Raw genomic sequence first — 25,422 nt, forward strand, 5'->3', positions numbered from 1 at the left:
TTTGGTGAAATCGGAATTTTGATTTGAGTTTTAGTTCAGAAGAAATCAATCTTTGAAGATTAAGTGTTCATGAAAGTTTCTCTCTTTTCTCTCTTGTTATTTTCGGCCAAAATGATGAAATGAGACAGCCTTGGAGGTCTTGGGGGGTGTAAGGTGATTTGTGATTGTTTGGCTTGGAGGTGGATTAAAATAATATTAAAATATCTCTGGTGTACAACAACTAAAACTAGGTGTATCGGAACATTCGTAAAAATATCTCTAAAAATTATTTTCTAAGCTACTAGCATAAATGACACTAGTAACATATTTATTATGAGAATAAAAGATGAATAATGAGGCCTTAGCATTGCTAAAGTCATTCAGAGAGTGCTGGTGCTAAGCTGCACCAGTAAACCGTAAACCCGGTTAAACCGATTTTCTGTTTTTAACAAAAACAGACCAGGTAACCTTATAATATCATTCAAGCATTTTCTAATACTAATATAATGATAATATTATACTATTATCTCTCTCTTCTCATGAATCGAGTCCGGTTCGTCAAACAGAGACTATTTATGAAAATCAGAATCAAAATTGCCAACCGATACGGTTCAAAAACTAGGTTCTTCGCGATTGCATTATCGAGCTTGCCTCAGAGGAGGTTCTAGCTTAAGGATGACATAATGATAATGAGGATTGAGATGCTTGATGATATAATAGAGGTGTTCCCTTTACTGATCTTCCGGAGAAATCCGTACTTTCAGAAAAGACCTCATGTACTTGAAAATCAGGGTTGTTATAATCCCCATGAACACTCCCACCACTTCGACCGCACCACCAAAATCATCCATGCAACGCATAAAGGACCTCCAGAAGAAGCTCGATCATTATGAGCGGCGCAATCAATGCCGGTACACTTTTGTCAAGAAGCTTCTAAGTTGCCTAGCACCACCTTTGGAAGAACCGAAAATCTCCACATCCACCAGCACCGTTAATGAAGATAGTGATAATAGAGAAGATGATGGACACTCAGAAGCCGATCAACCACTGCGTCTCACTCAAGGCACGGAGGACCGTGCCAACTTCTAAGTGTGGGGAGGTCGGCCGGCCGACCGGTCTCCATAGGTAACACCCGAATAAATTTTGAATCTTTTTTATTAAGTAGGATAGATTGCATGATTAGGTTTTTCACTTTTTAACATCCTTTGCATGATAGTTATCTCTTGATAAGTCCACTTGGTTAGAGTAATGACTTCTTTCATAGAAAACTAGAATTTTAGGGCAACCCTACCAATTTTGAAAATTTTGATGCTAAGCTTGTTTGAAGAATGTAATTTGGAACATGGATTTTGAGCCAAGAACACAAGCAAGTGAGTTTTGAGCCTAATTGCGTAGCTACATCTTCTAGCCACTTACCTTCCTTCTTGTGTGTATTGTTCTCTTTTTATGATTGTGATCCTTAATTTGTTTGACTCTATATGTCCATTGTTATATGTATGAATGCATGTACATGATTGAGGCCATCAATTCACTTAGCCACTTACTCAAATGACCTTACCTTATAACAACCGTTGCAACCAACTTTGAGCCTACGCTTAACCCACTTATTCTTAATTTTAGCACATTACAAGCCAAAAGCGGAAGACCATGAATGTCCCTATTTGAATCCTTGAATAGCTTAGGCTAGAGAGTGTTTGTCATTCAAGTATAGGGAAACGCGGGGGGAGGGGCATTGGTTGAGGTAAAAGCATGTTGTTGTTTTTGTTAAAAATATTGGGAAGTTGATACATACTCATGTGTTGACCAAATGTGTAGACCATATGCGTTGACAAGAATAAAATAATAAAAAGAAAAAAAAAGAAGAAAAGAAATCAAAAGAAAAGAAAAAGGAATAATGAGAAAAAAAAGAGAAAAGAGATACAAACAAAGAAAGAAAGAAAAAAAAAGGGGATAAAATGCCCCAAGGTAAGACCTAAAGACAAATCAATGCATATGTATAATGATCGAAAGTAAATGCATGAGTATGTGAAAGAGTGAGGAGTGGGTAGTTAGGTTAGTACATAATTGTATAGGACGTTATATAGGTTAGGTGGGGAGCTTAAGTTAATCAAAGGATTCAATTTTTAGCCCACTTAGCCAAATGTATAACCCTACCTTAACCCTAACCCCATTACAACCTAAGAAAAGACCTCATGATATATGTAGGCATGCATAGAACAATTGTTGATTGTTAGAGGAAGAATAAATTTTGGAAGAGCATGAAGTAGAGGAGGATTGAGTGATCAACCCTATACACCGAGCGAATGGAGTGCAAACACATCCGGTGAGGGGTTCGAAGCTCAATCCCTTGTTCCCGGCTCTCACGAGCGTTCTTCATGCAAGATGTGCACATTTCACTTTGATGATTAGAATTGGTAGAGTTCATGTATTGCCTGTCATCTTGCCCTATGTGCCTATATGTATGTCTTAGGAAGATTGAATTACTTTTGACCAAGTAGATAGTTGCATACACCCTAGTTGCATTTATGTAAGTAGATTGCATCCCATGAATCTCATTCTCTTGTGATCCTTTGATCTTTTGCTTTCCCTTAGCATGAAGACATGCTATAGTTTAAGTGTGGGGAGGTTGATAAACCTCGTTTTTAGGGTTTATCTTGTATGAATTTTGAGGGTTTTATCAATAATCTCTCACACTTATTCATATAAAAATGCATGATTTTGTGTTCCTTTCCCAATTTTGCCTCATGGATGAAAACATTCTTCTTTCGCATTGAATTAGATATATTTTAATCTTCCTCCATTACCATTCGATACCGTGATCTGTTTCTTAAGTGGTTTCAGAAGTTATAGGGCAAAAATGGCTAAGAGGGATGAAGGAAACATGCATGAATGGAAGGACCATGAAAAAAATTAGAGTTTTGGAGTTTAGGCATGGGCGCGCACGCGCACCATACGCGTACGCGTGAATGTGCATCCTCAGAGCCGGCTAGATGGAGCCGAAACGAGAAGCTAGCGCGCTTATATGGCTGGGCTAGAAATTCTTGTATGCGTATGCGTACTGCGCGCCTGCGCGCACACTCGCAAAAAGCCCCAGGGACACGTACGCGTTCTGTGCACGTACGCGCCGATGGCTGCACATGATTTTTTAAGAAGAAAACGTGACCAGCAATTTCAGGCAGTTGCAGGCCCTATTTTGGGGCAGAATTCTGGCGGGAAGAGCTTAAGAAGACCAAGGATTAGGGAGGTTAGGACAATTAGGCATTATTCTAGATATTTTTGGGTAGTTAGTTACATTTTACTTTTAGAGAGAGAAACTCCAACTTCTCTCTAGGATATTATTCTCTCCGTTGCAATTCTCCTTTGATTTCTTGGTGAGATTCATTGCTAATTCACTTTTACTTTGATACAAGTTGTAGATCTACTCTTCTTCTACTCTCAATTAGTGTTCTTTTAATTCAATCACTTGGATCTATATTTGTGACCTTGTTACTTTAAATTTTGATTAATGATTTGAGGAATTTCATTCAATTGCTTGATTGTTGATGATTGCTTAAACTAGATAGCTTTAATTCAATTCTTTTCTCTTAATTTCATCATGTCTTCTATGATTGCCTACCAATTGTTTGTGAAAATGACAACCCTAGCTATGGAGTAGATTTCTCTTACTTGGCTTAGGGTTTGAGTTATTGGAGACAATTGAGTAGTGAATATCAATTGTTGATTAGGAATTGAGAATTGCTAATTGACTTGGAGTGTACTAAAGCTAGACTTCCCTAGGGTTAGGCTTGGACTTGTAACTCAAGTTAGTTACTTTCACTTGACTTTCCTCTATTATTAGGGGGTTAACAAAGTGAAGCAATAATCAATTCTTATCACAATTGAAGGAAACTACAATGATGGAACTTCCAATACTCACCCTTGGCCAAGGCCTTTATTCCAATTAATTGTTGTGTACCTTTGTTAGTTTGAATTCTTGCACCAACTCTCAAAACCACAAAAGACTTCCTAATCAATAATGTGCATTCTAAGGCATTTCCTAAGGAGAACGATCCGGGACTAATACTCTCGGTCATAGATTTTAGAATTGTTTGATGCGATATTTACGTGTCGGTTAGACTATACTCACGATTGGATTCATTGCTAATTTCTATACCGGCATAAGAATTTTCGTTCAACAGTGTGGTGCGCGAAGCCAAATTGGAGGCTGGGCGTGGCACACCACTTAAATGCCTGTCACACGCCAGGCTGGAAGGTCACGCTTATTGAGTTTTCTTTTCCCTCCAAATTGTAATTTTCTTTTCTCTTTTGTATTTTCTTTATTCTAGTGCTAGGAGTAGTATAAATAACCCCTGAAAGTACTGAGAAAGGGGTTGTTAAGTAGTAATTTTGTTGAAGTATAGTTAGATTTACTTTTCACATCATCTCTTCTATCTCTTGTACTTTTCTCTGAGCTATAAGTAGCTAAACTCTCTCTCATTGAGAGAGGGAGCTCTATTGTACTTGATGGATTAATGATAGTGAATTTCTTCTTTTCTTCATCTTCTCTTTGATTTGCTAGAACGAATTTCATTTTAATGCTAGTGTTCAATCATTTTGGGAAAGAGGTTGAATACAAAATGGGTTTCATGGGAGCCTTAGAAAAGGAAACATGAAACCATGCTTGAAATCCCTTTTCACATTTGAGTAGATCTGGGTTTTGGTGATTGGATACGGTGACATATAATCCACCCTCTATTCTGGATCTACAAGGATGTGTGGTATTATCAGGGACTAAGCATATCTCTCTTCATGAGAAATTAGACCAAGGAATTGGCTGATTATCAAGATTTGAGAGATTGAGTCACCAAGGAATTGGGGCTCAATCAATCATGATTGCCAAGAGATCAATGAGTTGTATAATTGAAGATGAGATGAGCCGGATTTAATCCAAAAATAACAACATCTCCTAATCTCAATGAATCCCCCCTATTCTTATCTTTCACATTCTTTATAGCTTTCTTTACATTCTGTCAATCCCCATTCTCATTTGCAATTAAGTCATTTACGTTTCTGCATTTTACATTATTGCCATTTCCTTTTCTGTACTTTACTGCTTCTCTTTACCTTTGAGCTATTTACTTTCCTGTTCATTTACAATTATGCAATCACACTCTATATTGCTCAGCTTAACTAATTCACCAATTGATTAAAATTGTTCAAATCTACCAATCTCTGTGGATACGATCACACTCCACTGTGGGTTATTACTTGACGATAATTTTGGTGCGCTTGCCAAAAGAACGGATTCATCATTTTTATATGGGGAGTGAATTTCGGTCATCAAGTTTTATGGCGCCGTTGTCGGGGATTGGTTTGAACTTGACAATGACTAAATTGATTGGGGAGCTAGATTAAGCATTTTAATTACCTTGTTATTTCTTTTTTAGTTCTTTAATTTTCTTCTTTTCTATTTTGTTTTAATTTTACTTTGGTCATTTTAGTTACTCATTGTTTATAATTCCATTCTTCTTACTGTTCTATTAACTATTTGATCAATTACATCAACCAAGCTAACCACTAATTTCAACAAGAGTGATTCCTTCACTTGTCCTCTGCTTGCTGTTTGTTGAATGTATGACAGGTAGAAGGGGAGAAACTTCATCCTCCTTCGATAGTGAACCTGAGAGGACCTTCCTTAGATTAAGGAGGAAAGCAAGAGGCAAAGGCATAGTTGGAGAGGAAGTAGTGGAGGCAGATCTAAGAACTACTATAGAGAAAGAGGCGCATAACCATGTTAGAGAGGATGCTGGAAATCATGTTGGGCAAGAGAGGAGAGTCTTAGGCTCCTACATTAACCCAAGTCCAGGAAATTGTGGCAGCAGCATTCTGAAGCTAACAATCCATGCTAACAACTTTGAGTTGAAACCTCAACTCATCACACTTGTCTAGAATAATTGTTCATATGGAGGCGGTGCCCAAGAGGATCCAAATCAACATCTCACCACATTCTTGAGGATTTACGACACTGTATAGTCCAACGGTGTACACTCTGACACCTACAAGCTACTTTTGTTCCCTTTTTCGCTCAGAGATAAGGCAGCAAAGTGGCTAGAAGCATTTCCCAAAAAAAGCTTGACCACTTGGGATGATGTTGTGAACAAGTTTCTAACAATATTCTACCCTCCACAGAGAGTCAATAGACTAAGAGCTGAGGTGCAAACCTTCAGACAGCAAGATGGTGAAACCCTGTATAAGGCTTGGGAGAGGTTCAAAGACTTGACAAGGAAATGCCCACCCGATATGTTCAATGAATGGGTGCAACTACACATCTTCTATGAAGGGCTATCATATGAGTCAAAGCAAGCAGTATATCATTCTTCAAGTGGCTCACTCAAGAAAAAGAAAACCATTGAAGAAGCCATAGATGTCATAGAGACTGTGGCTAAGAATGTGTACTTCTATGCTTCAGATAGGACTCAAAAGAGAGGAGTAATGGAGCTCAATTCTATGGATGCTTTGTTAGCCCAAAATAAAGTGATCACTGCACAATTGGCAACCCTAACCAAGAAAGTGGAAAAGAATCAAGTCTCAGCTATTCAAGCCTAAGCCCCTCAACAAGAAGGAGATGCACCAGAAGTTGAATGCGGATGGGAGTAAGCTAACTATGTGAACAATCCATCTAGACCACCATAAGATCCAAACTCCAAGACATACAACCCAGGTTGGTAGAACCACCCAAATTTTGGGTGAGAAAACCAACAAAGCTACAACTAAGACCACAAACCATACCAATCTAACCAATACAACAACCACAACCCCAACCATCAATCAAGCAACAACAGACCCTACCACAATTTACACAATGCACCCTACCATAACTCACACAACTCACTCAACCAACAACCACACAACAACCACCATCAAGATACATCTTTCTCAACCATGCAGCCAAGTGAAACTAGCAGTAACTTTTCAAAATTGGCGGCTGCCATAGCACAATTGTCAGCCCAAATGACAGAAACCATTTCCGCTATCCTGGAAAGATAAATACAGGCTGAAAGAAAGATAGATGCAAACCAAGAGGAGTTCAAGTCCAATATAAGAAATCAAGGGGCAGCAATTTCAAAATTGGAAGCACAAGTGGGGAGCCTATCTAAACAAATACCAATGCCTACACATACATTTTCCAGTAATACCATGGCCAACCTAAGAGGGGAATGTAAGGCTATCACACTAAGAAGTGGAAGAGTTGTAGAAGAAGCCCCCCCAAGACAAAGTAACCAAGAAGAAGAAGCTGCAAAGGAACCTGAAACCGAGAAAGAAGAAGAGATCCCTGCACCATCCTCACCAAAGCAAGTCCTGAAACCCTATGTGCCACAAGCACCCTATCGATAAAGGCTGAAGAAGGATGGGAAAGATTGCCAATTCTCTAGATTCCTAGAAATCTTCATGAAGTTCCAGATCAACATACCTTTTGCTGAGGCATTAGAGCAAATGCCACTCTATGCCAAATTTTTAAAGGAGCTCATGACAAGAAAGAGGAACTGGGGTGAAAAGGAAACCATAGTGCTAACTGAGGAATGCAGTGCCATCATACAAAAGAAGATTCCTCAAAATATGAAAGACTCTGGGAGCTTCCAAATTCCCTGCATCATAGGTGATATCAACATTGAGAAAGCATTGTGATATCAACAATGATGAAAAGGATTTGGATTGAGGAGGCCAAACCAACCAAAATGGCACTCCAATTGGCTGACAAAACATTCAAGTTTCCTCATGGAGTAGTGGAAAACTTGTTGGTGAAAGTAGGAGAGTTCATCTTTCCAGCTGACTTTGTTGTGCTTGACATGGAGGAAGAAGCCAACGCATCAATCATCCTAGGAAAGCCATTCCTAGCCACTGCTGGAGCTATTATTGACGTTCAAAATGGGGAGCTAGTCTTGAGATTGCATAAGGAGAAGATGGTCTTCAATGTCTTCAAGGCCATGAGTTACCCCAAGGAATCCATTGGAGAATGCATGATGGTGGGCACAATTGAAGATCTCGTTCAAGGAGTCTTAAAGGAAGAACAATGTGAAGTAATCAAAGAGAAAGATCAACAAGCTTCATGTGATGAACTACCATTGGAAGCTATGGAAGGAGCAATCATGCTGGACAAGACAAGTAACATGGAAGTGGAGGCACCAAAATTAGAACTAAAATCTCTGCCTCCAAGCTTGAAATATGCTTACTTGGGTGACAACACGTACCCAGTGATCATCAATTCATGTTTGGATGAACAATAAGAAGAGGAGCTAATCCAAGTGCTGAAACAACACAAGGATGCTATATGGTGGACACTTGCAGACCTAAAGGAAATCATCCCTTCAATGTGCATGCACAAAATCTTAATAGAAGAAGGTGCCAAGCTCTCAAGACAACAACAGAGAAGGCTAAGCCCAACAATGAAGGAAGTAGTGAAAAAGGAGGTACTAAAGTTGTAGCAAGCAGGGGTGATTTACCCCCATCTCAGACAGCCCCTGGGTAAGCCCTCTGTAAGTAGTCCCCAAGAAAGGAGGGATCACTGTTGTACCAAATAAGAAGAATGAGCTGATACCAACAAAAACAGTGACTGGTTGGCACATGTGCATTGATTATAGGAAGCTTAATGAAGCCACTAGGAAGGATCACTTCCCCCTACCTTTCATGGATCAGATGCTTGAAAGACTTGCGGGACACGAATATTATTGCTTCTTGGACGGTTATTCTGGTTACAACCAAATAGTTGTAGACCCCAAAGACCAGGAGAAAACCTCATTTACTTGTCCCTATGGTGTCTTTACTTATAGGAGAATGCCCATTGGATTGTGCAATGCACCTGCAACATTCCAAAGGTACATGCTCTCCATATTTTCAGACATGATTGAAAGATTCATTGAGGTATTTATGGATGACTTTTCTGTATTTGGTGAATCATATTCTAAATTCTTACACCACTTGGCCTTGGTGCTAAAGAGATGCCAAGAAACCAACCTCATTTTGAATCAGGAGAAGTGCCACTTTATGGTCATAGAGGGGGTGGTTCTTGGTCATAAGATCTCAAAAAGAGGCATAGAGGTGGACAAGGCTAAGGTGGAGGTGATTGAGAAGTTACCCCCACCTTTCAATGTCAAAGTAATTAGAAGTTTTCTAGGACATGCTGGCTTTTATAGAAGGCTCATTAGAGATTTTTCAAAGATTGCTAAACCTTTATGTAACCTACTTGTCTCTAATGTACCTTTTGTCTTTGATAGAGAATGTATGCTAGCCTTTGATGAGCTTAAAAATAGACTTTCCTCTGCACCTATCATAGCACCACCATGCTGGGATTTACCTTTTGAGTTGATGTGTGATGCATCAGATTTTACTGTTGGTGCTGTTTTCGGACAGAGGAGAGATAAGTTGGTGCATGTTATTTACTATGCTAGAAAAATCCTCAATGAGAATCAAAGGAATTACACCACTACAGAGAAGGAACTTCTTGCCATAGTCTTTACATTTGATAAATTTAGATCATATCTTATTGGCTCTAAAGTTACTATTTTCACTGATCATGCAGCCCTCAAATATCTGCTGACCAAGCAAGAATCCAAGCATAGGTTGATAAGATGGTTCTTGATACTTCAAGAATTCAACATAGAGATAAAAGATAGAAGTAGAGCAGAGAACAAAGTGGTTGACCACCTATCAAGAATCCCATATGGAAAGGATGAAGCACAGCAATTTGAAGTGAATGAAAGCTTTCCTGATGAGCAGTTGATGATGATTCAAGAAAGCCCTTGGTTTGCTGATATAGCCAACTTCAAGGCTATTGGGGAGTTGCCCACCAACATCAACAAATACATGAGGAGGAAGCTACTCAATGATGCTAAACATTACATCTGGGATGAGCCTTATTTGTTTAAAAAGGGTGTTGATGGAATCTTGAGGAGATGTATTTCACAAGAGGAAGGGCAAGAAGTGTTTTGGCAGTGCCATGGATCCACATATGGAAGCCATTTTAGTGGAGAAAGAACAACAGCTAAGGTGCTCCAATATGGGTTCTTTTGGCTAACAATATTCAAGGATGCAAAGGAGTTGGTGTCAAGGTGCAATGAATGCTAAAAGGCTGGCAATCTACCCAAGAAGAATGAGATGCCACAGAGGTTTATAATGGAATTAGAATTATTTGACGTGTGGAGAATTGATTTTATGGGACCTTTCCCATCCTCCTACTCAAACAATTATATATTGGTGGTTGTAGACTACGTGTCAAAGTGGGTAGAAGCCATAGCCACAACAACAAATGAAAACAAGGTTGTGATAAGCTTCTTGAGAAGAAATATCTTTAGCTGATTTGGAGTTCCTAGAGCCCTTATTAGTGATGGAGGGACACACTTTAGCAACAAGCAACTTGAGACACTCCTACTCAAGTATGGAGTCAAGCACAAAGTGGCAACCCTATACCATCCACGGACCAACAGGCAAGCTGAGATATCAAACAGAGAACTCAAAAGAATCCTTGAAAGGACTGTTGGCAATTCAATAAAGAAATGGTCAAAAAAGCTGGATGATTGATGACAAGTCATCTTAGGCTAGTTTCACAAGCCTATTTCATTAGTTTTCACTTGGTTTTCATGCATTTTTAGGCAATAAGTAAGTGTTTGAGTGAGAATTTCATGATTGTCTTAATTCAATCAAACATTGGTAATTTTATGCATTTTCATTAAATGTCTTGCAAGATTTAGTTGATAATATGAATGATGCAAGATTTGATGATTATGCGAAGGCTTTGATGTATTTGTTTGGTTGATGATAGGTGAAAAGATGAAGGAGATGGAGCAATAAAAGCACTAAAAGAAGAATCACAACCCCAAGGTGGCAAAAGAGTGGAAACAAGCTCAAGAGGAGCAAAGAGGTTTTGCAACCATGACCTCTTCACACTCCAACAAAAATAACTCGAGCTACAAAGCTCCAAATGAGGTGATTCTAGTGGCATTAGAAAGTAGGAATCTAGAGCTTTCCAAGCATATATGGCACTGCATGGTGGACACTAAATCTGAGGGAGAAAACTTACCCCGAAAGTGCAAAGATGAACATAGTATGAACCGGTAGTAAGGCCAGCTGACCTCTATCAAGTTTGGGCCTCAGAAGCAGGCGCTAAACTTTGGCCTCCAAAACAGCATGACCATGCCTTCTTCAAAGGACCATAACTTGAGCTACAGATATCCAATTGATGTGATTCTAGTTACGTTGGAAAGATGATATTTAGAGCTTTCCAACGATATATAGCAATATATATTTGGCATGAAATTGAAGTACAAGTGAAAGGCATCTTTAAGGTCCAAAAACCAAGCTTAGGAACGCAAACAGCTAGCGTTCACTTTGGAAGTGAACGTAGTGTTCACCCTTACCACCTTTTTCGTGAATTTTGGACAGGGAAGCTGAGCGCGCACCAAGAAATATGAGGAGTAGTGCTCAAAATTTGAGCACAGCGTTCACTTATTGAATGCTAGGAGAGGCCAAATGCACACCAAGGAAGCACACATGAAAAGTGAACGTGGAGTTCACTTTTCCAAACAGGACATTCCCCTGGGAGCTAGCCAACTCCACCCTGACCCATGCCACTTGAACCAAGCCATTCAGATCCACTCTTCTTCAAGTCCAAAGCAAGCAAAAGCCCATGGACATCACTCAAAGGCCCAAGAAACAATTAGAATAAAAATTTCATTTAAATTGTAATTTGTCTTCAATTTCAATTTCATTTTCATTTTGTAAAGCCTATATAAAGGCATCAATTTCATTTCATTAAAAAAGGCTGGCTCTGCTAGAGAGCAATATGAGTAGGAGTAGGATAGAATAGAAAGCTCTCTTTGATACACTTTTAATTTTCTGCACTCTTTACATTTCAGATTTCAATTTAGCTTTATGCAATTTCCATTTCTCTGCTGCAATTTCCTCTTTTGCTACAATTTCCGTTTCTGTAAATTTTCCTTTCTGCAATTATACACTTCAGTTTACATTGAGCTTGAATTTAAATCTTCTGTTCCATTTGCTTTCAATTTACTTTCATGCAATTTAATTCTTCTGCAATTGTTCTGCATTTTACAATTCTTGCTGTGATCTGAATTTACTCGTCCTACAATTTAAATTTCCAGTCACTTGTTCTTAAGTTCTTTTCGATGCTTGATCTATTGTTTCTTTAATTTCCCAACCCCAAATTCCCTTTACATTTACTGCACTTTACATTTCTTTCTCTTTAAGATTCAGTCACTTTACTTCCTGCACTTTATAATTCCTGCAATTTACTTTTTTGTTGCTTCAATTTCACTCAATCCACCACTGTTAGCGTAACTAGACTAATCACCTCACTAAAGTTGCTTGATCCATCAATCCCTGTGGGATTGACCTCACCCTTGTGAGTTATTACTACTTGATGCGACCCGGTACACTTGTCGGTGAGTTTTGTGTTGAATCACTTTTTTCTTATCAAGTTTTTGGCGCTGTTACCGGGGATTGATATAGATCGACAATCATTAAGTGGGTGAGAAGTCTAGATTAAGCATTTTCTTTGTTTTTGTTCTCTGTTTTAAATTGACACCAAGGTGTTTGAGTTATTGCCTTACTAAGAAATTCTTCTCTGAGATATGAATTTTAATTTTCATTGGTGGTATGTTTTACAAAATTCAAATGGAGTTCAACTCATCTTTTGATCAAACAAATTTTATGGGATATTACCCACCAGCACCAATCTCTAATGGTGGCTGGGAATATCACCAAGAAATCACAGATCTTGATCACTCCAATCCATGGAGATATGCTTCAAAACCACAAGATCAGCAAGAGAATCATATGGGATACTTCCCACCACCACAAAATGATTCAACTCATTATTCTAATGGTGGTTGGGAGTATCACTGAGAATTGAAAGAGTATGAACACCTCCAAGAACCACAAGATGACTCGTACTGCTATAACAACCACTCATATTGTTGCTAGGAAAGTCAAAATCAAAGGAATCTTGATGATCCATAATTTGTTCATCAAGAAACATCATCACTGGAGTGTGCTTTCAATAAATTCATGCAAAATTGTCCCCCAATGCCACAAGATGATCCATACTGTGATGAATTCAACAATTCTTCAAGTTGTGCTTGGGAGAATCAAAATCAGAGAGTACTCAATATGTCATACTCCATTAATCAAGAGCCATCATCACTTGAGCAAACCTTCAATTCATTCATGCTAAATTGTCCAACCTAACCTCCCAGCTTCTCATATGAAAACCCTTCATCACTTGATGATACCTCAACACAAAATTTCCTCCATGATCTATACCAACCACAAAATTCATTCCATGCCCCTCAAAACATCACCACAATACATCCATGCCCACAAAAATACTCTCAACCTTCATCCCTTGAGCTAGCATTTGAACAATACTTGCAAACATCCATAGACTCTTGGAAAGAATAAGAAATCCTCTGCAATAAGATGGATGGATATTTGGAGCAAGCAAGTAGAAACAAAGAATTGCTAAGCAAGGAATATAAGGACCACTGGGTGGATGATGAGTATTTTGGTGAAAGTAAATTTCCCCCAAAATACACAAATCTAATCGGCAAGTGTACCGGGTCGTATCAAGTAATAAAACTCACGGGAGTGAGGTCGATCCCACAGGGATTGAAGGATTGAGCAATTTTAGTTTAGTGGTTGATTTAGTCAAGCGAATCGAGTGTTGGTTGGGTGATTTGTGATTTGCAAAAAGTAAATTGCATGAAAGTAAAGAGAGCAGGAAATTAAATTGCTGAATCTTAAGGAACAAGAAATTAAATGGCAGAAACTTAGAGTGCAAGAAATGTAAATTACGGAATCTTAAAGTGCAAGGAATGTAAATTGCTTGAAATGTAAAGGGGATTGGGGCGTGGGTTTGCAGAAATTAAACAAGAAAAAGTTAAATTGCATCAAACAGAAGAGTAAAAGGGAGTTGGGATTGGATCGGATCTTATAGCAGAAAAGTAAATGAACATGGAAAGCAAGAAACAGAATGTAAATTGGAGATTTGGATCTCAGGACCCAGAGACTAGAAAACTAAGTCTAGATCTCAATGCCTTCCTAGATCCAATAAAAACAATTGCAAGGGAATTGTAAATTGCAAAGAGAATAGATGAAGAGCAATTAACCGGAATTGAAATTCAATTAACAGTAAAGAAACAGAGAGACCCAAGATTGAGATTGAAACAGAATTTCTTCAATTCTCCAATCCAAGATCCAAGACAAGTGTAATTGAAATTGAAAGCAATGAAAACAAAGAAATTAAAGATCACTCTATGCCAAAACTATGAAAATTCCAAAGAAAAACTCTTTCGGAAAAAGCTCCCGAATAACTTGAATTCTATCCTATTTATACACTTTCTTCCAATGATCTTCAAGTCTTGAGTTGGGCCTTTGCTCTTGGTGGAATTGGGTTGAAAGAGGCCTTGGTTGATTGCTCTTGAAGTTTGGAGAAGAACCAAAGTGAACCAATTGAACCGGGTTTGAGTTTTGCAAAAGTTGGACCAAAAGTTTGAGCCAAAGTTAGGGGTCTAACTTTGGCTCCAACTTTTCATATCAGCTAGCACAATTTGCTGATATCAACGTTGGCCTTGCCTAGTGTGCTTGTGGCGCCAACGTTAGCCTCCAAGTTAGGGGTCTAACGTTGGCGCAAACTTTTGCTCCTCTCCCTTGTAATTTCATGTGCCAACGTTAGCCTCCAAGTTAGGGGTCTAACGTTGGCGCAAACGTTAGGTGGCCAGGGAGGAGTTTCTCATGCCAACGTTAGCCTCAAAGTTAGGGGGCTAACGTTGGCGCAAACTTTTGGAGCCCAGGGGAGAATTTTCAAGTTCCAACGTTAGCCTCCAAGTTAGGGGGCTAACGTTGGGGCTAACTTTTCAACCAAAAGTTTGTGCAAAAGTTTGATGCTAACTTTAGGTCCAGCTTTTTGCTTCCTGGTTCAATTTCACTTATTCCATTGTCTTCTCTTTACTCCTAGCTATTCCTTCTTGCTTCAACCTTTCTCCAAGCTTTCTTCACCTATCATTAATCAACCAAACACATCAAAGCTATGCTCAAAATCATGAGATATTCATTCTTTCATAATATGCAACAAATATAGCATAAAACCTCATGAAATGGCATGCATTCATATATGGTTGATTCAATCAAGGGAAACATGAAAATCTACTCAAATAGCTTGCTTGTAGCTCAAGAAAGTGCATAATTCTAATGAAAACAAAAGAAAAAGACTAGTTAAAATAGGCTAGGATGACTTGTCATCAGTGGATGTGAAGGAGGAAGTAGAAGAGCAAGAGGAAGAGGCTACTGTGTCAAGTGAATTTTCAGTGAAGAAGGAAGAGGTGGTGGAAATATTTGAACCTGAATGTGCATATCCACAGAAGCCACTTGAGATGACAAGGGAACATAAAAACTCTCAACCCTCATAAACTTCCCTGAACCAAAACATCTCAGCACTTGAATCTATGATTGAAAGATATGAAGAGGAGATGAAGAAAGCTTGGGAAGAACAACAAACTTCCTCCATGAAAGTGCTATTAAGTAAAACGTTGAGTGCAAAGGAGGAAGTAGAAGAACAAGAAAGTGAGGAAGTCAATCAAGAGAATTCACACTCAAGTGAAGCACAAAGTTGCATAGAAGAAGGACTCATTGAACCAACAATTCAAAAGGCTCTTGCTGAAGATAAAACTCTAATAATCACACAGCAACCATGTCTTGAAATCAAAGAAGTGAAGGCAACCAACAACAACACCGAAGAGAGAATTGTGACCAAGCTACAATTGATCATATCAAGGAAAAGGAAGAGGTCCACCACAAGCAATCCAACCACTGAACTACCAGCAAGCAAGCTCAATAAAGTCATTTACCAAAGGAAGCCTGCTGGGACGATGCCAAGGAAGGGGGCACTGACTGGCTCCTCTTTACCATTGAGGTCATTCCTCTTAACAAACTGGAAGAAGAGGAAGAAAGTCATCAGCTACAGGTCAGTAGCTTTTCCTTTCTTAGATTATTTCAATAGAGGAGTTAAGTAGATTTCTCTATATTACAAAGAGCTAAGTTTAGTGTTGCACACCAAAATAATTAAGGGGTGAATGTTGGATGCTAAGTTTGGTGTTTCACCAAAATTTCATTAAGAACACATTGCACCCTCAGCATGATTAATATCAGCTCCAAACAATCAGAGAAACCACTTAATAATTGTCATGTTTCTAGTTTTCAGTTTGTTTTCTAGTTCATAGTTTATATTCTTAATAAAAAGTACTTGATGTTTCATGCATGTATCTATTCTGCTACACATAGAAGTAGGCAAGGAACTAAGTTTGGTGGTCCCACACCAACTTAGGATCAAAGAATCACAAGCATACATGCATGCTAACTGTTTCTCAAGTGCTTGGGGAACAAGCAACTTTCAATATCTCTTGTAGGAAGTCATTCATTCTCTTGGAGGAAAAGATACATCATCATGGACAAATGGAGGATATGAAACCCAACAATGATGATAACACAGAGGAAACAAATGGACTCCAAGAGGTTGTATTGTTTTCTGACTGACTTTAGCCTAAACATGCTGATTGAAAGTGCAAATGTCCCCTGTTGATTAGTGTCTTCTTAGATTTATTTACTATTTGTTAGTTTATTTGTTTTCATGCTGTTATAGCTTGCTAGTCTAAGTGCTTAATTCACTTTCATATTACTTGAATTATAAGCTTTGTTCCTCATGCTTGAATAAAAGAAAAATAACTGTGAAATAGAGAAAGAGTAAAGTCTGGTATGATATGAGATAGAATAAGGTTATGTGGCTATATGTGCTGGTACATTAGTTGATTTGTAAATAAGGCTGAATGTTGGCATGACTTTGTGATATGAACTTGAGTTACATTTCATGAGACTTGACAAATGAAAAAGGTCCAAAATAAAAGAAAGAAAATGCAAGAGAAAGAAGCAAAAAGAAATAAACAAAGCTGGGCACCAATGGCTGGAAATTTGGATAAATGCCTGTGATGTTCTTGTACAAAGATAAGCTTGGATAACTAGGTTCTAAGGGGTGCTTCATCACCCGGCAACTTGGGTTAACTAACCCGGGATTGCCAACTGAAACTCCACCATCAAGAGCTACTTTGAGACAACGCATTTAATGACCCAAAGAGGTGCTGTGCATCAATTTCCAAAGGACAAAACAAAGCTAAATGACTGTGATGTGTGTGTGCTAAGGAGAGGCTTGAGCAAGTAAGCCCATAGAGGTGTTTCAATACCTAGCATCTTGAACCAACTGGGGCGGGAATGCTGGCTGAAAGCTTACTCTAAAAAGCTGCCTTATCACATAACATTAAGCCTCAGCTAAGCAATAAATCTCAGTCAAAAGAAAGAGAGCAAGAAAAACTAAGGACCAAGTAATAACAAGTCTCATTTTTTGTGTAATTCAAGTAAGGATCCAAAGGAGTGTTGATGTCTCAGCCACAGAATAAAAATCTCTAAGATACCATGCCTGAAACCCCATTAACCAGAATTGAATGTTTTGCAAATAAAGACTTATACTCTTCTCTGTCTTCATTCATTCTTGTTCTGTTTTGCTGCTTGCTTGGGGACAAGCAATATTTAAGTTTGGTGTTGTGATGACAAGTCATCTTAGGCTAGTTTCACAAGCCTATTTCATTAGTTTTCACTTGGTTTTCATGCATTTTTAGGCAATAAGTAAGTGTTTGAGTGAGAATTTCATGCTTGTCTTTATTCAATCAAACATTGGTAATTTTATACATTTTCATTAAATTTCATGCAAGATTTAGTTGATAATATGAATGATGCAAGATTTGATGATTATGCCAAGGATTTGATGTATTTGTTTGGTTGATGATAGGTGAAAATATGAAGGAGAAGGAGCAATAAAAGCACTAAAAGAAGAATCACAGCCCCAAGGTGGCAAAAGAGTGGAAACAATCTCAAGAGGAGCAAAGAGGATTTGCAACCATGACCTCTTCACACTCCAACAAGAAAAACTCGAGCTACAAAGCTCCAAATGAGATGATTCTAGTGGCATTGGAAAGTAGGAATCTAGAGATTTCCAAGCATATATGGCACTGCATGGTGGACACTAAATCTGAGGGAGAAAACTTACCCCAAAAGTGCAAAGATGAACATAGTATGAACCTGCAGTAAGGCCAGCTGACCTCTTCATCTTCCAAGGAAGATAACTTGAGTTGTAAAGCTTGGAATGATGCGCTCTCAAATGAATTGGAAAGTAAACATTCAGAGCTTTCCAACGATATATAATAGTATGGGGTGAACATCAAGTTTGGGCCTTAGAAGTTGGTGCTAAACGTTGGCCTCCAAACAGCCAGTGTTCACTAAAGTGAACGTAGCGTTCACTAAATTGAACGTTTTCGGCCTCCAAAACAGCATGACCATGCCTTCTTCAAAGGACCATAACTTGAGCTACAGATGTCCAATTGATGTGCTTCTAGTTGCGTTGAAAAGATGATATTTAGAGCTTTCCAACGATATATAGCAATCTATATTTGGCCTGAAATTGAAGCACAAGTGAAAGGCATCTTTAAGGCCCAAAAACCAAGCTTATGAACACAAACAGCTAGCGTTCACTTTGGAAGTGAACGTAGCGTTCACTCTTTCCACCTTTTTTGTGGATTTAGGGCAGGGAAGCTGAGCACGTACTAAGCAACATGAGGAGTAGCGCTCACAATTTGAACGCAGCGTTCACTTATTGAACGCTAGGAGAGGCCAAATGCACACCAAGGAAGCACACATGAAAACTGAACGTGGAGTTCACTTTTCCAAACGGAACGCTCCCTTGGGAGCTAGCCAACTCCACCCTGACCCATGCCACTTGAACCAAGCCATCTGGATCCAGTCTTCTTCAAGTCCAAAGTAAGCAAAAGCCCATGGACATCACTCAAAGGCACAAGAAATAATTAGAATAAAAATTTCATTTAAATTGTAATTTGTCTTCAATTTCAATTTCATTTTCATTTTGTAAAGCCTATATAAAGGCATTAATTTCATTTCATTAAAAAAGGCTGGCTCTGCTAGAGAGCAATAGGAGTAGGAGTAGGATAGAATAGAAAGCTCTCTTTGATACACCTTTAATTTTTTGCACTCTCTACATTTCAGAATTCAATTTAGCTTTGTGCAATTTCCATTTCTCTGCTACAATTTCCTCTTCTACTATAATTTCCCTTTCTGCAAATTTTCCTTTCTGTAATTATACACTTCAGTTAACATTGAGCTTGAATTTAAATCTTCTGTTCCTTTTGCTTTTAATTTACTTTCATGCAATTTAATTCTTCTGCAATTGTTCTGCATTTTACAATTCTTGTTGTGATATGAATTTACTCATCCTGTAATTTAAATTTCCAGTCACTTGTTCTTAAGTTCTTTTCGATTGCTTGATCTATTGTTTCTTTAGTTTTCCAACACCAAATTCCCTTTATATTTACTGCACTTTACATTTCTTTCTCTTTAAGATTCAGTCACTTTACTTCCTGCACTTTATAATTCCTGCAATTTACTTTCTGTTGCTTCAATTTCACTAAATCTACCACTGTTAGCTTAACTAGACTAATCACCTGACTAAAGTTGCTTGATCCATCAATCCCTGTGGGATCGACCTCACTCTTGTGAGTTATTACTACTTGATGCGGCCCGGTACACTTGCCGGTGAGGTTTGTGTGGAATCACTTTTCCCTTATCAAGTTTTTGGCGCCGTTACCGGGGATTGATATAGATCGACAATGATTAAGTGGGTGAGAAGTTTAGATTAAGCATTTTCTTTGTTTTTATTCTCTATTTTAATCCTACCCTTGCCTAAGCCCGATTACAACTCACAAAAGTCCTCATGATATTTACATTCATTCATCAAATGTTAGTTGATTGTTAGACAACTTGCAAATCTTTGAGAAACATGATTAAATAAGGATTGAGTGATTAAGCCCTAAACACTGAGCGACTAGAGTATAAACACATCCGGTGAAGGGTTCAATCGCTCAATTCTATGATTCCATTGCTTATCATGACTTCTTGCAAGTTGTTGAACTTAATTTTGAAAATTTCAAATCAAATCTTTGGGTATTGATCATATTGCTATATTTGTTTTGTCTTGGCCCTAATCTTCTACCATGGATTGATTGTGATTCTCTTGTTTGTTTGTGCCAAACTAATTAGGAACCATAGTATGGATATATGGATAGATAGTATTTAGCCTAGTCTCTTGCATGTAGTTAGTTGCATTGAATAAATTGCTTACCCTTTGATCTTTCTCCTTTGATTGTAAGTAGCATGAAGACATGCTATTGTTTAAGTGTAGGGGAGTTGATGAGTCCATATTTTCCGATATATTTTTGTTTTATTTGAGTGGATTTCATCACTTAACCCCACATTTATTCACCCAAATAGCATACTTTTGTGTTTTCTCCCTTAATTGAGTCTAAATGTGAAAACATGCTATTTTGTGCTTATTTTAATCACTTTTATCCCACTTTTATCCCATTCGAAACCTTGATGGTTTGATGAGTGATTTCAGGTGTAATAGGTTGGAATGGCTTGATAAGAGTGGAAGAAAAGCATGGAATTGGGAGAAAACATGAAGAAATCAAAGGAAAAGCACACATTGGAGTGTGCGTACCCACAACCAACTGTGCGTATGCACAAGAACCACAAAGCTATGTGTGCATACACACGACCACCTGTGCGTACAAACAAGACGAAAATCAGCATGTGGGCGTACGCACACACCTGTGCGTGCGCACAAGCCCCAGCGCGTTACTCACTCAATGGAAATCACTGGGGACAATTTTTGGGCCTCCAGGGCCCAATTTTGGGACTTTCTGAAGCTGATTGTTGCCATATAAAAGGAGCCTTCTTTCCATGTGAAAAGGGGGGAGCAATTAGGGTAGATTTTTATCATGTAGTTCAATTTCTAGAGAGAGAAGCTCCCCCTTCTCTCTAGAAATTAGGGTTCTTAGTTTACTTTCCTTGTAATTTGCCTTTTTAATTCTTGTTTTACTTTAATTTCTTCTACCTTTCCTTGTTCTATTGTCTTAATTTCATTATTTTATCTTGTCACTTTCTCCATTTTTGCCACTTTTATGTATTTGCACTCTTGTTACTTTAATTTACATTTAATGCAATTTTATGTTTCATGCCTCTTTATTGCTTTATTGAGTTGCTATCTTTATTTTCCTTGCAATTGGTAGTTGTAGCATTTATTATTTCCTGTCATTTACCATACTTTCTTTTCATGCCCATCAAGTATTTGATAAAATGCTTGGTTGAATTTTTGCATAGTTTTTCTCACTCTTGGTTGAGAATTGGATACCTAGGTGACCGTGAGTCATAGATGTCCATTCGATATTGTGATTAGGATTGTTAGTTGGTTTGGTTTTCACTAACGCTAGTCTTTCACTAAGTTAATTAGTGAGTTGATTAGAATTTGTGGATTGAGATCAATTATGCCCTTTTGACTTATACTTGATGTTAGGATTGACTAATTGGGATTAATTCTTAGCAATTATCATGTTTGTGGTCTATGATTATGATAGGAATCCTTAATTCCCAATCCTTGCCAAGAGTCCTTTTTGCCACTTGAATTCCATTTTTGATTTACTTGCTTTAAGCTTTAATCCTTACATGCTTCTTTACTTCCTTGGACTTTAGTTTCTTGCTTCTTGCTATCACAAACCCCTTGTTTCCCTTATAGCCAATAAGATGACACTTAATTACAATTCCTAGGGAGAACAACCCGGGAGTTTAAATACTCTTGGTTATTTGATTTGAATTGTGACCATTCTTTGATTTAAACTTTGATTGTGAGAGTTCATTGTTGGTTTGGACTATGCTATTAATGAAGTGATTTTTGTTTTGATTAATTCTGAACCGACAATAATTCTCGCATCAGCGTGCCACTTGGTATTGAAGGCATGGTGCGCCAGCTTCAAATCATCACTTGGGCGTGCCACTTGAAGACCCAGACGTGGCACGCCAAGCTTAAAGGAGCCACATTAAAGTGGGCGTGCCACTTGAGCATCAAGGCGTGGCACGCCAGTACAAGTTTCCAAAGAAGAGGTTGACAGTCCAAAAAGCTGGTCGTGCCACTTGGTGTCAAAGGCATGGCACGCCAGCTCTCAATCCTCACTTGGGCGTGCCACTTGAAGACCCAGGCGTGGCATGCCAACCCTAAAGAAGGCCAAAGCAAAGCTGGGCATGCCACTTGGTGTCAAAGGCGTGGCACACCAACACTAAAGAAGGGCAAAGCAAAGCTGGGCGTGCCACTTGGTGTCGAAGGCATGGCACGCCAGTTCTCAATCCTCACCTGGGTGTGCCACTTGAAGACCCAGGTGTGGCACGCCAGCTACTGGACCAAGGAAGAATGCTGCGCACGGCACGCCAGTTCTATTTTCTAGAGAAGAGAATGAAGCACATACAAGGGGCGTGGCATGCCAGACCCTGGGCGTGCCACGCTAGTTCAACTTTCCAGAGAGGAGAAGAAGAAGGAAAAGGCCTGGGCGTGACACTTGGGCTCGAAGGCGTGGCATGCCAGGCCAACCAGAGATTAAAGAAGACCCTGGGCGTGCCACTTGGGTTTGAAGGCGTGGCATGCCAGGGACACCAACACATGAGGCGTGGCACGCCAAGCCAAATTGGAGGCTAGGCGTGGCACACCACTTAATTACCTGTCACACGCCAGGCTGGAAGGTCACGCTTATTGAGTTTTCTTTTCCCTCCAAATTGTAATTTTCTTTTCTCTTTTGTATTTTCTTTATTCTAGTGCTAGGAGTAGTATAAATAACCCCTGAAAGTACTGAGAAAGCGGTTGTTGAGTAGTAGTTTTGTTGAAGTATAGTTAGATTTACTTTTCACATCATCTCTTCCATCTCTTGTACTTTTCTCTGAGCTATGAGTAGCTAAATTCCCTCTCATTGAGAGAGAGAGCTCAGTTGTACTTGATGGATTGATGATAGTGATTTTCTTCTTCTCTTCATCTTCTCTTTGATTTGCTAGAAGGAATTTTGTTTTAATGCTAGTGTTCAATCATCTTGGGAAAGAGGTTGAATACGAAATGGGTTTCATGGGAACCTTGGAAAAGGAAACATGAAACCATGCTTGAAATCCCTTTTCACATTTGAGTAGATCTGGGTTTTGGTGATTGGATATGGTGACATATAATCCACCCTCTATTCTGGATCTACAAGGATGTGTGGTATAATCAGGGATCAAGCATATCTCTCTTTATGAGTAATTAGACCAAGGAATTGGCTGATTATCAAGATTTGAGAGATTAAGTCACCAAGGGATTGGAGCTTAATCAATCATGATTGCCAAGAGGTCAATGAGTTGCATAATTGAAGATGAGATGAGCTGGATTTAATCCAAAAAGAACAACATCTCCTGGTCTCAATGAATCCCCCCTATTCTTATCTTTCACATTCTTTATAGCTTTCTTTACATTCTGTCAATCCTCATTCCCATTTGCAATTAAGTCATTTATGTTTCTGCATTTTATATTATTGCAATTTCTTTTTCTACACTTTACTGCTTCTCTTTACCTTTGAGCCATTTACTTTCCTGTTCATTTACAATTCTGCAATCACACTCTATATTGCTCAGCTTAACTAATTCACCAATTGATTAAAATTGTACAAATCTACCAATCTCTGTGGATACGATCCCACTCCACTGTAGGTTATTACTTGACGATAATTTTGGTGCGCTTGCCAAAAGAACGGATTCATCATTTTTATATGGGGAGTAAATTCCGGTCATCACTTGTCTTTTAGAAGAGTAGAAGTACTCATTGTTAGCCACCATGTCTATAAGATCATGTGCCTCTTAAGCAGTTTTCATCATTTGCAAGGATCCTTCCGAAGAATAATCCAAAGCCTTCCTTGAACTCATGGTCAAGCCTTCAAAGAAATTTTGTAGTTGCACCCATTCACGGAACATTCCCTCAGGACACCTTCTGATCAAAGCTTTATACCTCTCCCAGGCTTCATACAATGATTCTCCTTCTAACTGCCTGAAGGTTTGCACATCAGTTTTCAGCTTAATGACTCTTTAAGGGGGTAGAGTTTGGCTAGAAATTTGCTCACTAGATCATCCCAATTAGTGATGCTTTCTTTAGGAAAGGTCTCTAACCAGTGTGTGGCTTTGTCTCTCAGTAAAAATGGGAATAACTGAAGCTTATAGATGTCAGGGTGGACTCCATTGGTTTTGACAGTGTCACAAATTCTCAAAAATACAGAGAAATATTGGTTTGGATCTTCAGCAGCACTTCCTCCATACTGACAATTATTCAGGACCAGGGTAATCAATTGAGGCTTGAGTTCGAAGTTATTAGCATGGACATTGGGGGTTAAGATACTGCTCCCACAATTCCTTGGGTTTGGAATAGTGTAAGAGGCTAAGACTTTTCTCTGAGGCTGACCATTGTTGGTGGCCACATCCTCAGGTGGATTAGGGATGTTTCCCTCCATCTCTTGATCTTCCTCTTCTAATTCTTCTTCTTCAATAACTCCCTTCCCTCTTGCTTCTCTTCTCAATCTCAAGAATGTTCTCTCTGGCTCATAATCAAAGGAGGTGGATTCACCTCTTCTTCCTCCTGGCATACAAACACAAATAATCCAAAAACTCAAACAGAATACTCTGTTGCTAGAGTGAGGTTATGGTTAGCAAAAACAAAATCAGAAACAGTTAAAGTGCTTAGTAGAAACAAAAAAAAAAGTGCTTAATCTAGATTATCACCTACTTAATCATTGTCAATCTAAATAATCCCCGGCAACGGCGCCAAAAACTTGATAAGGGAAAATTGATTCCACACAAACTCACCGGCAAGTGTACCGGGTCGCATCAACTAGTAAAACTCACAAAAGTGAGGTCGATCCCACAGGGATTGATGGATTGAGCAACTTTAGTTGGGTGATTAATTTAGTTAAGCAGACAGTTGATGATTTGAGTGAAAGTTGAATAACAGAATGTAAATTACTTCAAAATTTAAAGTGCAGAATGTAAATGACAGAATCTTAAATTGCAGGAAAATTAAATTGCAAAAACTTAGAGTGCAAGAAATTAAAAGAGCTAAAACTTAAATTGCAAGAAAGGTAAATAACTAAATCTTAAAGTGCACGAAATTTAAATTACAGAATCTAAATTGCAAGGAAACTTAAATTGCATAAAGGGATTTGGGTGCTAGGAATCAAAACAGAAATGGAAAATGTAATTACAGTGAAATCAGAAACTCTAAGATTAAGAAATTCAAAGAAAGTGATTCATCAGGGATTGGAGATATTGTAATTCTTCCTAAATCAAATTAGTTTCAACTCCTTTCTTAATCATTTAGTAGATCTATGGCGGATTGAAATTGATTGGATCCCAATTCCTTGGTAATCCAATCTCTCTAATCACAATCAA

The 25,422-nt window shown here is 38.6% G+C and overlaps 1 non-coding gene across 1 annotated transcript; it reads right to left on the reverse strand.

Annotated features, from left to right (window-relative positions):
• Positions 1 to 6,156: 6,156 nt before the first annotated feature.
• On the reverse strand, positions 6,157 to 6,264 carry LOC148564307 (small nucleolar RNA R71). The gene has a single exon (XR_015884877.1). It is a non-coding gene; the product is annotated as a small nucleolar RNA R71 (small nucleolar RNA).
• Between the last annotated feature and the right edge of the window lie 19,158 nt (positions 6,265 to 25,422).

The sequence above is a fragment of the Arachis ipaensis genome, chromosome B5 (assembly GCF_059453495.1).
Source record: "Arachis ipaensis isolate K30076 ecotype BB chromosome B5, ASM5945349v1, whole genome shotgun sequence".
NCBI lineage: Eukaryota > Viridiplantae > Streptophyta > Magnoliopsida > Fabales > Fabaceae > Arachis > Arachis ipaensis.